The sequence below is a fragment of the Phascolarctos cinereus genome, unplaced genomic scaffold, assembly GCF_003287225.1.
Source record: "Phascolarctos cinereus isolate Bilbo 61053 unplaced genomic scaffold, phaCin_HiC Scaffold_5;HRSCAF=322, whole genome shotgun sequence".
Classification (NCBI taxonomy): Eukaryota; Metazoa; Chordata; class Mammalia; order Diprotodontia; family Phascolarctidae; genus Phascolarctos; species Phascolarctos cinereus.
The window spans coordinates 178,761,533-178,773,623 of record NW_027555958.1 but is presented as its reverse complement, the minus strand read 5'-3'; the positions used below and the strand labels follow the sequence as shown (position 1 = coordinate 178,773,623).

The 12,091-nt window shown below is 38.1% G+C and overlaps 1 protein-coding gene and 1 pseudogene across 2 annotated transcripts in view; one reads left to right on the top strand and one right to left on the bottom strand.

Moving 5' to 3' along the window:
• ZNF292 (zinc finger protein 292) overlaps positions 1–12,091 on the top strand; it is a 112,626-nt gene that overhangs the window by 24,568 nt on the left and 75,967 nt on the right. The gene's annotated exons all lie outside the window — the stretch shown is intronic.
• LOC110200903 (elongation factor 1-alpha 1 pseudogene) lies at positions 6,395–7,806 on the bottom strand (annotated as a pseudogene).

Below are 12,091 nucleotides of genomic sequence, written 5' to 3'. Positions count from 1 at the left end.
CTTTTTTTCCCCTTCATCATTTATTTATTTATTTATTTTAGTTTTCAGCATTCATTTTCACAAGATTTTGAGTTCCAAATTTTTTCCCCATCTCGCCCCTTCCCCTACCCCAAGACAGTGTGCATTCTGAATACTTCTTCCCCTAATCTGCTCTTCCTTCTATCACCCCCACCTCCTTCTCTTATCCCATTCCCCTTCTATTTTCCTGTAGGGCAGGATTTCTATACCCCATTGCCTGTATATCTTATTTCCCAGTTGCATGTGAAAACAATTTTTAACATTTGTTTTTAAAGCTTTGGGTTCCAAATTTTCTCCCTTCCTCCCTCCCCGCCCACCCTCATTGAGAAGTCAAGCAACTTGATACAGGTTATACATGTGTAGTCTTGCAAAACACTTCCATAATAGTCATGTTGTTAAAAACTATATTTCCCTTCATCTTATCCCCCCCTGCCTCCCACCCCACCCCCCGTTTATTCTATTTTCTCTTTTGACCCTGTCCTTCCTTAGAAGTGTTTGCTTCTAATTACCCCTTCCCCCTTTCTGTCCTTCCCTTCTTATCCCCTTTCTCCCTATTTTCCTGTAGGGTAAAATAGATTTCCATACCCAGTTAAATGTTATTCCCTCCTTAAGCCAAATCTGATGAGAGTAAGATTCGCTCATTCCCTCTCACCTTCTCCCATTCCCCCTCCACACCAAAAACTTTTTCTTGTCTGTTTTATATGAGATAATTTATCCCATTCTGCCTTCCCTTTCTCCTTCTCCCAGTATAATCCTCTCTCACCACTTAATTTTATTTTTTAGATATCACCTCTCCATCTTCAGCTCACCATGTGCCCTCTATCTATTTATCCATATTTTTTTTTCCCTCCAGCTACCCTAATACTGACAAAGGTCTCATGAGTTACAAATATCATCTTTCTATCTAGAAATGTAAACAGTTCAACTTTAATAAGTCCTTTAAGATTTCTCTTTCCTGTTTAACCTTTTCATGCTTCTTGTAACCTTCCTTTTCAAAGGAACACAATGGAGAAACTGAATCAGGAGGATCCTATCTTAGGCTGAGGCTAAAATTGTCCTCTCAGCTTTTCTCTATGCAGACCTCCATGTAAGTCACATTCTCACTGAGTAGCTTGTGGCATTTCTCTCAGATGGTGGATATTGACTATTGATTATGGATTGATTTTTATGATCCACCAGACAACTCAAAATAAAATCAGTTATGGTCCTATGAGCTTTTACCTCAAACAGCAAGTTTCACTGATCAGCTGAGGGAAAAATTTTCCAGGCTTAACATCTTAAATTTGAATTTCCCCTGGTATAAAAGCCAAACGTTAGAGATCATTTCTGTGTACTTGCAAATTCTCAGCAACCAAAGTTCATTGTTTAGGAACTCCATAACCCAAACTAGCTTTTTGGCAAGCTTACAAAATAAAGGGGGATCTACAGGGACCCCAGAAGAGGAGCTTCCTGTCTATTCTTAGAGCTGCTTTGGGCTGTGGCCTTTTAACTAGCCCAGAGGGTTGCTCTGAATGGGCAAAACCAATCTGGATAAGGCTTTCACCTCATCCCCTCCTTTCCATACACATACTAATCAATTACCAGTTTTAGGTTTTAGCATTGAAACAATAACCAAAAGTCTTACAATTTTAGCTGTAATCTTCAGATGACATCAATTACATTTCCACATCATATAAAAATTATTGATAGAAGGATGGACTGGCATACCAAGTGTGGAAGACTCGGACTGGCTTCTTTACCTTGACCCATCCCCCTTCTCTTTCTCCCCACTGGTGCTAGGGGAGGTGTGAGCAGGATGTGCTGGACCAGGCTTTCTGGTTGGTCTACAAGTTGCCCCAGGGCCCAGGTACATTGCCCATAACTACTGCCTCTCCCCTCCTCTTTCCTTTTGCCAGGTGGGGGAGAAAGAGTGAAACTCTTCTCTAATCTGAGGTGGGATGAGAGGGGTTAACAGAAAAACCTGAGGCTGTTTGCAGTCCCCACAATGAGATACCCTCTTGACTCAAGGGAAGGGAGTGACTGGGATTATAAGGAGATGTTCCAAAACTCCTCAATGATCAGTGACAAAACCTTCAGAATCTGCTAAGATGTTTTTAGCTGTTCTAACTTTTCACTGTAGCCTTAGCCTGGTCAGAGCCACAACTACAGGAAGAAGTATCTTAAGAAATTTTCTTGGTCCTCTAGCTTTTCTTTTCAAGGTCTTGGAAACCTAGCTTTTTCCAATTCTAACCTAGGGACAAATCTCAGGGAAGTTGTGTGATCATCCAGTGACCATAAGGCCAGAAGGGAAGGGGGATCCTTCAGGCATGGGCATGGGGACAGGAAGTCCCTCCATGAAGGGTGTAGAGGGAGGGAGGAAGCCTCAAGAAACCAAAAGGGCACCTGCAGTTATCCCAATTCTGTAGCGTCCTAGAGAGTTGAGAGAATTGAACTTGTGCTACCAGAAAGGACGTCCATCCCCTATGCAGCAAAAGGTGTGCTCAGGTCCGTGGTCTTGAACTGAACTGCTGGATCGAGAGCATTGGTCAGGGTCTGAGACAGCTTTCTAACTGTCTGACCCAAATGGAATCTTAAGAGCTTCAGGCCTGAAAAGTACCTCCAAGCCCTCCCAGGTACTTGGAGAGTGACCCCAACTGCAGAGTGAGAAAAGGATAGAAAGGCAAGGCTTACATACCTTCCAGTCTTGGCTGGAGAAGAGCTTGAGATTACATGCTTTTCCCTGGTCAGGGAACCATGTGTTGTGGTCTAGGGAACCCCAAACTGCAAGGGCAAAGGGTGCATGTCTGCCTCAAAAGAATTCTACCACTCAAGCCTTCTTTCAGTCCAGATAGTTTATTAAAATTCCAGTTGGGGTGGGCAAGATTCTTAATGAGTCTGTGCTATTTGTGATGCTAAACAGACCAGATTTTGAGAACCTGGGCAATTTAGAGCATTTTTTTACATGACTATTGATAGCTTGGATTATTTGCTCTGAAAACCTATCAGGGAATGGCTTTCATAAATTTGAATCCGTTTCCTATATATCTTTGAATTAAGACCTTTATCAGAGAAAATACCTGCAAAGATTTTTTTAAGTGAATAAAAAAAGTTGTTAAAATATGAAAGAGAATGAATAAAATGAAAAAAGTTTCCTATTTCTCTTCTAATGTTAGCTAATTGATTTTTCTTGTACACAAACTTTTTAGTTGTATATAATCAAAATTGTCCATTTTATCTCCTATAAAATTCTCTCTGATTTTGTGAATTCTTTCCCATCCATCGATCTAACAGTTAATTTCTTCCACGCTCTTCTAATTTGTTTATAATGTCATCCTTTGTTCTAAATCGTGGACCCACTTGGAACTTATCTTGCACATGGGACATTGGTTTATATCTAGTTTTAGCTGGGCTGCTTTTCAGTTTTCCCAACAATTTGGTCAAATAGTGAATTCTTAACCCCAGTAGCTGTAATATTTGGATTTGTCAAACACTGGACCACAGAACTCATTTGTTCTGCATATTGTGCCTAATCTATACCATTTTCCTCTCTATTTCTTACTCAGTGTCAAATTGTTTTGATGATAATGACTTTGTAGTATAAGTTGAGATCTGGTACTAAACCCCTTTCTTTCTCTTCTTTTTTTCGTTGATTATCTTGATATTGTTGACCTTTTGTTCCTCTAGATGAATGTTGTTAATATTTTTTTCTAGCTATATAAAGTAATCTTTTGGTAGTTTGACTGGTATATCACTGAATAAGCAAATTAATTTTTGGTGGTATTGTTATTTTTGTCATAGTGACTCGACCTACTCATGAGTCTCATTTCTTCAATTATATAAATCTGCATTTATTTGTATAGTGTTTTGTAAATATATTTATTTAGTTCCTGTATATATTTTGACAGATAGCCTCCCAAGTATTTTATGTTATCTGTAGTTATTTTAAATGGGATTTTTCTGTCTCTTCCTACTGGATGTTGTTTGCTAATAAACAGAAATGCTAATAATTTGTGTGGATTTATTTTATAGCCTGCAACTTGACCAGCATTGTTAATTCTTTTAATTAGTTTTTAGTTGACTCTGAGTTTTCTGAGTTAACCATTGTATCATCTACAAAAAATGATCATTTTGTTTCCTCTTTGCCTGTGCTTTTTCCCATTCATTTCTTTTTCTTGTCTCATTGCTATAGCTAGGATTTCTAGCACTGTATTGAATAATAATGGGGATGATGAACATCATTGCTTTGACTCCCAATCTTATAGGAAAGAGCTGTAAGCTTTTCCCTGTTACAGATAATATTTGATTTTGGTTTTAGATGGATTCTACTCATCATTTTAAGGAAAGCTCCATTTTATTCCTGTGCATCTTGGTGTTTTTTCCCCTTTAAACAGGAGTCAGTGTTTCATCTTCAAAAGCTTTTTTCTGCATCTATTGATGTAATTATACAGGTTTGATTGGATTTATTCTTAATATGGTCACTTAGGTTTATAATTTCCCTAATGTTGAACCAGTCTTGCATTCCTGGTATAAATCCAGCCAGGTTATAATGTATCATCTTTATGTTATGTTTCTGTAGTCTCCATGCTAATGTTTTCTTTCTTTCTTTCTTTCTTTTTTTTTGCATCATTCATTAGGTTTATTAATCAATAGTTTTTCCTTGTTTTGACCCTCATTTTAGACATGGGTAGGGCTCCTTCTTTTCCAATTTTTTTCACATAGTTTATGTTGGAATTAGTTGTTCTTTAACTGTTTCATACATTTGCTTGATTAGTTCCTCCTCCCTTACACTGTCTTTAGGAGTTCATTTATGGCTTGTTCAATTTCTTTTTCAAAAATAGGATTATTTCTCTGTTCTTTCTGGTTCTATTCATCTGGGCAATTTATATTTTTGTGAACAATCATCTATTTCATTTAGTTTGTCAGTTTTAGTGGCATATATTGGGTGAAATAGCTGCTAATAATTTATTTCTTCTTTATTGTGGATTTACCTTTTCCATTTTTTATACTAGCAATTTGGGGGGGGGGGGTTGTTTTGGCAAGGCAGTTGGAGTTAAGTGACTTGCCCAGGGTCGAGCAGCTAGTAAGTATCAAGTGCCTGAGGCCAAATTTGAACACAAGTCCTCCTAACTGCAGTGCTGGTGCTCTATCCACTGTTCCACCTAGCTGCCCTGGATTTTTTTTTAAAAATCAAGTTAGCTATTGGCTTATTATGTATTTTTATTATTGTTTTTTTTTCCCAAAAACAGGATCCTAATTTTATTTACCCAATGGGTTTCTTTCTCTCTCTCTCTCTCTCTCTCTCTCTCTCTCTCTCTCTCTCACTCTCTCTCTCTATTTCTCTCTTGCTTTTTTTCTTTAAATTTTGTTAATCCTTTTGGTATTTGTTAGTTTTCTAGTTTTGGGGGTTTTTTTTAGTTGTATGCCCAATTTGTTAATCTATTCCTTCTCTCTTTTATTGGTGAAGGGATAGTTTCACCCTAAGTACTGTTATAGCTGCATTCTAAAATTTTTGGTATAATGGTCTCATTATCTTTAATGAAATTATTAATTGATTCTGTAATTTATTCTTTGATCTACCCATTCTCTAGAATTAAGTTAGTTTTGAAATCTTTGCTTCAAAGGCCCTTTATTGAATATCTTTTGTTACATTATGATTGGTAAAAGATTCATTTAACATAGAAAGCTTTAATGTCTTAGTACATGGTGAGTTTTTTGTGAAGATATCATGCAAACTGAGCAATAGGTTTATTCTTTCTATTCCCATTCAGTATTCTCCAGGGGTTTATCATATCTAACTTTTCCAAATTTCTCTTCAGGACCTTCATTTCTTTTTTGTTTTTGTTTTTATTTTGTTGTTGTTGTTGTTAGATTTATCTAGGTCTGAGAGGTAAATTGAGGCCCCCACTATTATAGTTTTACTATTTCTCCCAGTAACTCTTTTGACTTTTCCTTAAAGAATTTAGATGCTGTGCCATTTCAGGGCCTACGTACTTGGTATTGATATTAGTTCATTGTCTATGATACCTTTTAGCAAACTGTAATTTCCCTTTTTATCTCTTCGTTAGGCCTATTTTTGCTTAGTGCTTTGTCTGAGATTGATTGCTCCTTTTTTGTGTTTGTTTTGGGTTTTTTTGGGGGGGTTGCATTAAATTGTTTTAATGGTCTCAAAATTCTGTGACAGATTTTTGATCAAGTTGTTTGCATTTAAAATTTACTGATTTTAAGAACTAGTAACTTAAAACTGCCATGAAACATATGATCCACAAAAACATTCCTTTTCTCCTGAAGCTTTTACAATGCATTGTAATCATTAACCAGTCTTTTACTATTAAACTTAAATGGCCAGTTGAGATAAACAGTTCTGCAACTGTTCTTCCACCATTGATTAAGACGGGGTGGCAGGTATTGTACAGAATATTCATTTAGCCTTCTGGGCAGATTTTTGTGACCTTGGCAGCTCCAGCAGCCTTCTTGTCAACTACCTTGATGACACCAACTACAACAATCTGCCTCATATCACAAACAGCAAAACAACCCAGAGGCAGATAATCAGAGAAGCTCTCCACACCCACGGGCTTGTCTGGAACCATGTTCAAGGATGGCAGTGTCACCAGATTTCAGGAATTTAGGGTCATCTTCCAGCTTCTTACCTCAACAATCAATCTCCTTCAGTTCAGCAAACTTGCAAGCAGTGTGAGCAGTGTGACAATCCAGAACAGTGTAACCAGCACTGATCTGGCTTGGATGGTTCAGGATAATGACCTGTGCAGTGAAGCCAGCTGCCTCCACAGGTGGGTCATTCTTGTTATCACCAGCCACATTACCATGGCAGACATCTTTGACAAACATGTTCTTGACGTTGAAACCAATGTTATCCCCAACAGAGCCTCACTCAAAGCTTCATGTTGCATTTCAACAGACTTTACTTCAGTTGTAACATCAACTGGGGCAAAGGTGACCACCTTGCCTGGTTTTAGAACACAGTTTCCACTTGCCCAGTAGGTACAGTATCAATACCACCAATCTTGTAGACATCTTGGAGGGGTAGATAAAGGGGGTTTGTCAGTTGGACAAGTTGGTGGCTGGATGCAGTGCAGAGCTTCAAGTAATGTAGTTCCATTAGCATTGCCATCCTTACAAGTGACTTTCCATCCCTTGAACCAAAGTATATTAGAGCTTGGCTCCAGCATGTTGTTACCGTTCCAACCTGAAATTGCCACAAAAGCTACTGTGTCACGGTTGTAACCTCTTTTCTTAATATGGTACTGACTTCCTTCACAATTTCTTCATATCTCTTCTGGCTGTAGGGGGGCTCAGTGGAATCCATTTTGTTTATACCAACAATCAGTTGTTTTACACCAAGTATGTATGCTAGAAGGGCATGCTTATGGGTCTGCCCATTTTTTGAGATACCAGCTGCAAATTCACCAACACCAGCAGCAACAATCAGGACTGCACAGTCAGCCTGATATGTGCCTGTAGTCAAGTTCTTGATAAAATCTCTGTATCCTGGAGCATCAGTAATGGTCACATAGTACTGGCTGGTCTCAGATTTCCACATTCTCACGTTCAGCCTTCAGCTTATCCCATATCCAGGTATATTTAAAGGAGCCCTTTCTCATCAGCAGCCTCCTTCTCAAACTTCTCAATGGTTCTCTTATCAATTCTACTGCATTTTTAGATGTGGTGGTCAGTAGTGGTAGATTTACCAGAGTCTATATATCCAATGATGACAACGTGAGTCTTTTCCTTGTCCATTTTTGTGGAGGTTTAGTGATGGTTTTCACAACACCTGTGTTCTGGAGGCAGACCCGTTGGCAGGGTGTGGGTGGGGGGAAACAGACCTCTCTCTTCCTTTTTTACTTCAGCTGAAGCATAATATTCTGTTCTAGCCTCTTATTTTGACTCTGTGTATAGCTTTGTTTCATGTGTTTTTTGTAAACAGCGTATTGTTGGATTTCCAGTACTGTTTAATGCTGTCTGTATCCGTTTTATGAGTGAGTTCATCTCATTCACATTTACAGTTGTGATTGTTCATCGTGTATTTCCCTACATTCTTATCATTTCCTTTTTTTTCTCCACCCCGTCATTAGGTTCCTCACACACATGTCTGACTGCTCCTTCCCTCTTTCTTATTCTTCTCTTTACCTTTACCTACTATTTCCCTATTGAATGAAATATATTTCTGTACCCAGTGTGTTTATGTATATATATGCATTCTTCTCTCTTTCAACCAGTTCAGATGAGAATGAGATTTCAAGTGTTCTTATACATATCTCTACTTCCTTATCCTTATTGTATAAACTTCTACTTGTGTACCCCATTTGTGAAATAATTTCCCCAATTCTTCTTCTTCTCTCCCTGCAACAAGCATATTATTCCCTTTCCCCTCCCTTTATATTCTCTACACGTTGTCGAAATATAACATTTATTCCAAGACACTCATTCTAATTATAGTCCTTCCCTGATCCCTGATTATGATAGAGTTCTTAGGGGATACATGTATTATTTCCCCATATGAGAATGTAAGCAATTTATCTATGTTCAGTCTCTTGGGATTGCACTCTCATATTTATCTTTTTATGTGTCTCTTGATTCCTAGGTTTCTATATCCAATTTTCTGTTCAACTCTGGTTTTTGTTTTTGTTTTTAAGAGTGCATAGAATCCCACTATTGTGTGAAAAGTCCCTTTTTCATCCTCTGGGATTATACTCAGTTTTTGCTTGGTAAGTTATTCTTGTAGTAAACCTGGATCTTTTGCCTTCTGGAATATAGTATTACAAGTTCTCTGATCCCTTATAATGGAAGCTGCTAAATCTTGTGTGATTCTGACTGAAGCTTGAATCCTTTTTGTCTTTTGAGGCATTTTTCCTTTGATCTGGGAAATCTAGATTGTAGCTTTAATATTCCTGGGAATTACCTGTTTTCCAAGTTAACTGTTTTTTACTATGATATAGCTTATATTTTCTTGGAATTTTTTTTTCTTTCGACTCTGTTTTGATTTTTTTTTTTTAAATATTGAGTCATTAGCCACTCTACTTGATTGATTCTAATGGTCAGGTTGTTATTTTCTTAGATCAGGTTTTGTACCTGTTCCAAGCTGCTAATTCTCTTTTCATATGTTTCTTCCATAGCTTCATTTGTTTAGCCATTTTTTTCCCTCAGCTGTTCTCATTTTGTTTTAAAAATCATTTTTAAACAATTTAAAAAAAAAACCCTGGCTTTATTTCTTCTAGGATTTATGATTGGGTTTGTGTTCAAGCTATGATTTTTCTTTAAGGCTTTGCTCGTAGATGTTTTGAAGTCATTTTCTTTTTTCTGAGATTGTGTCTTCAGCTTCTCTGGTATCATAATTCCTCTTTTTGGTAGGAATCTTGCTTAGTTTTGTTTTTTGCTCATTCTTTTGGCCTACTTCTTGACTTTAGACTTTCCATTAAGCGTGGAGTCTACAAACATTTGGGGAGATTTCGAGGTTGAACTTCTGTCCTCTGGGTCCTTTTGCTACTTTCTTGAGTATTGAATATAATATTATTCCTGGATTTCAGGGGCAGCTCCTGCTAGGCCCTGCAGACTTCCAGTACTCTGAAAGTGATATGATCTGGTACAGATTCTGTTCACTGCACTTGTGGTCTGAGGTCTTCAGGTTCCTGACTCAGGTTTAGGTCTGAGCAAGAACTCTTTGCCTTTTCTTTGATTGGGACTTCCAGTATACTTTTGGTCTGGGACTCCTGTCCATGTTATTTCACTGAATGCTTGATCCAGGGCTAGAGACTAGAACTAAGGCCATTCTCTGCTTCTGGGGTCAGAGCTTCACAATTCCTCTTGGCTTCTGAACTTATTCATTATTCAGTATATAACTGGACCTCACAAGCATGGCTATTCTAATCCCCTACCTCTAGGCCCCCTCCTCAGTCTACCCCGGACTTATGACCTGTGCCTGGGTATTAAGTGACAGAGCTGCCAGGTGGCACCGATTCTGGCACCATGTGCTAGTTCAGGGACTCCTGGGACCTTTTCCTGCTCCACTGTGTAGCTCTGACTTCTTTCAGTCCCTGTGCACTGAGACAATCCTTTACAGACTCCTGACCATACCACATCTCCAGTATCAATAGTAGGTCTTTCTGACTCTTTCCCTCTGTTGATCTGGGCTGGGGAAATGACTTACTAATTTTTTTTTCCCTTGGATTTCCTGATTAGTATTTGGTGTGGTATATTTTTTATATCTTTGTTAGAGAGGTAGAGGTAGGGGGCATGGAGCTGGGATGTCTGTACTTTTTCCTGTTATTTTGCTGTATTGATTCCATCCCTTTCTCCTAATATTAGTTTTCCTGTGTGTGCCATTGCCTCTTTTTCTCACAGTAGGGAAATATGATAATTTAGCTACAATCTCCAGTGTAGATTGATGGCCTCAAAATGCCAATTGATCTGTTCCATTTTGCATTCATTTCTGCTCCATCTACATAGGGTTTCAGGATGATCTGTGTTAACTAAATCTCTTGCTAATAATCAGTCTCTCTGTACTCCTCCCCCTCCCCCCCAACTACTTTTCAGTTTATGAGGCAGTAGTGCTATTCAGTCATCCAACTAACCTTTTCAAACTTATTTCCTATTATTCTCCTTTCACACACTTTATATCCTAGTCAAATTCTACTCCTGGGTGTTCTCTTTTCTTGTGACTTTCTACTATAGTTAGTGACATAGTGCTTAATAAGCCAGTGCTTTTTTCATTCATTCTGTGCTTAGGCTGATTCTCAGAAGTCAAGCCTTCTATTGTCTAGACAGTTTCTAATATTGTAGGACCTGCCAGAAGACTTGCATGCATTTTACTACCGTAGCCTTCAAGAACTTGTTAAGATGAGGCATCAGTGACTTTTTGTGTTATATGACAGTCAAAAAAGCTAATACAACTTGAGGATTCATTTCAAAAAATATTCAAAAGGAAAGAGGTTATTTCTACTTTTTCCCAGATTATACCACATTTGGAATATCATGTGTAGTTCTGGGTGCCTCATACTGGGAAGGTCATTGACAAGCTAAAATATATTCTGAGAAGAATGACCAGGATGGTGGAGGGGTCTTGAAGCTATCATATAAATAGGTTGAAGAAACGCGGACTTTTTTATTTGGATGGTGGAGGGGTCTTGAAACTATCATATAAATAGGTTGAAGAAACTCAGACTTTTTTATCTGGAGAAGAATTAGGAGTTCATGATAACTCTCTTCAAGTATTTGGGGAATTTTCCTTTGAAAGAAGGATTTTGCTCAAGATCATTTAAAACTGAAATAAACCCTAAAGATCACCTAGGATAATTCCTTCATTTTACCGATAAGGAAACTAAGGCCCAATGAGATTAAGTGATATGTCTAGCATGTCACAATTAAGAAAAAGAGCTGGTGTTTGAACTCGTTTTTCTTAAAATTCAGTATTTCCACAACACCAATTTTTTTTTAACTCCAGATTTCAGTGTTAGTAGCATTGGGTGGAAGGCAGAAGAAAATTTTAGCTTCTTAGTAGTTAAATAAGGTAATCATAATAAGAGGCTGCCAAAAAAGATCTCCAACATTGGAGATCTTCAAGTGGAGGTTTGATGAATGTGTATGTCAGAGTGTTGTACAAGGGATTCCACAGATAGTTGTTCAACTAAATGATCTCTGAGGTCCCTTACAAATTTGAGATTCTCTATGTGTTCCATTCTCTTTTTCAGCAAAGAAGGTACATATTAAGATTATTTCATAAGGAAAGTTACCCAACCTTATTTTGGGGGATGGATGGGGTGGAGAGGGTTCATAAGAAAGTATTTCAGAAGAAGGGGCCCAAGTTATGGAGAGATTTATAAGCCAGGCGGAGTATTTTATATTTGATCTTAGAGGCAATAGGGAGTCACTGGAGTTGGTTGAATGGAGGGTATCATGATCAGACTTGCACTATACGATCAGTTCCATTAGATGATATCTAACCAGGAGCTTGCTGTGCACTAGGGCAAAAAGACATCCCAGCAGAGGGGGGCTGACTTGACACACTGAAACTTGTAGGTCCTCTGATATCCATGAGTAACACACACTCAACCAGGAGAAAGCAGCAAGACCCAAGAAA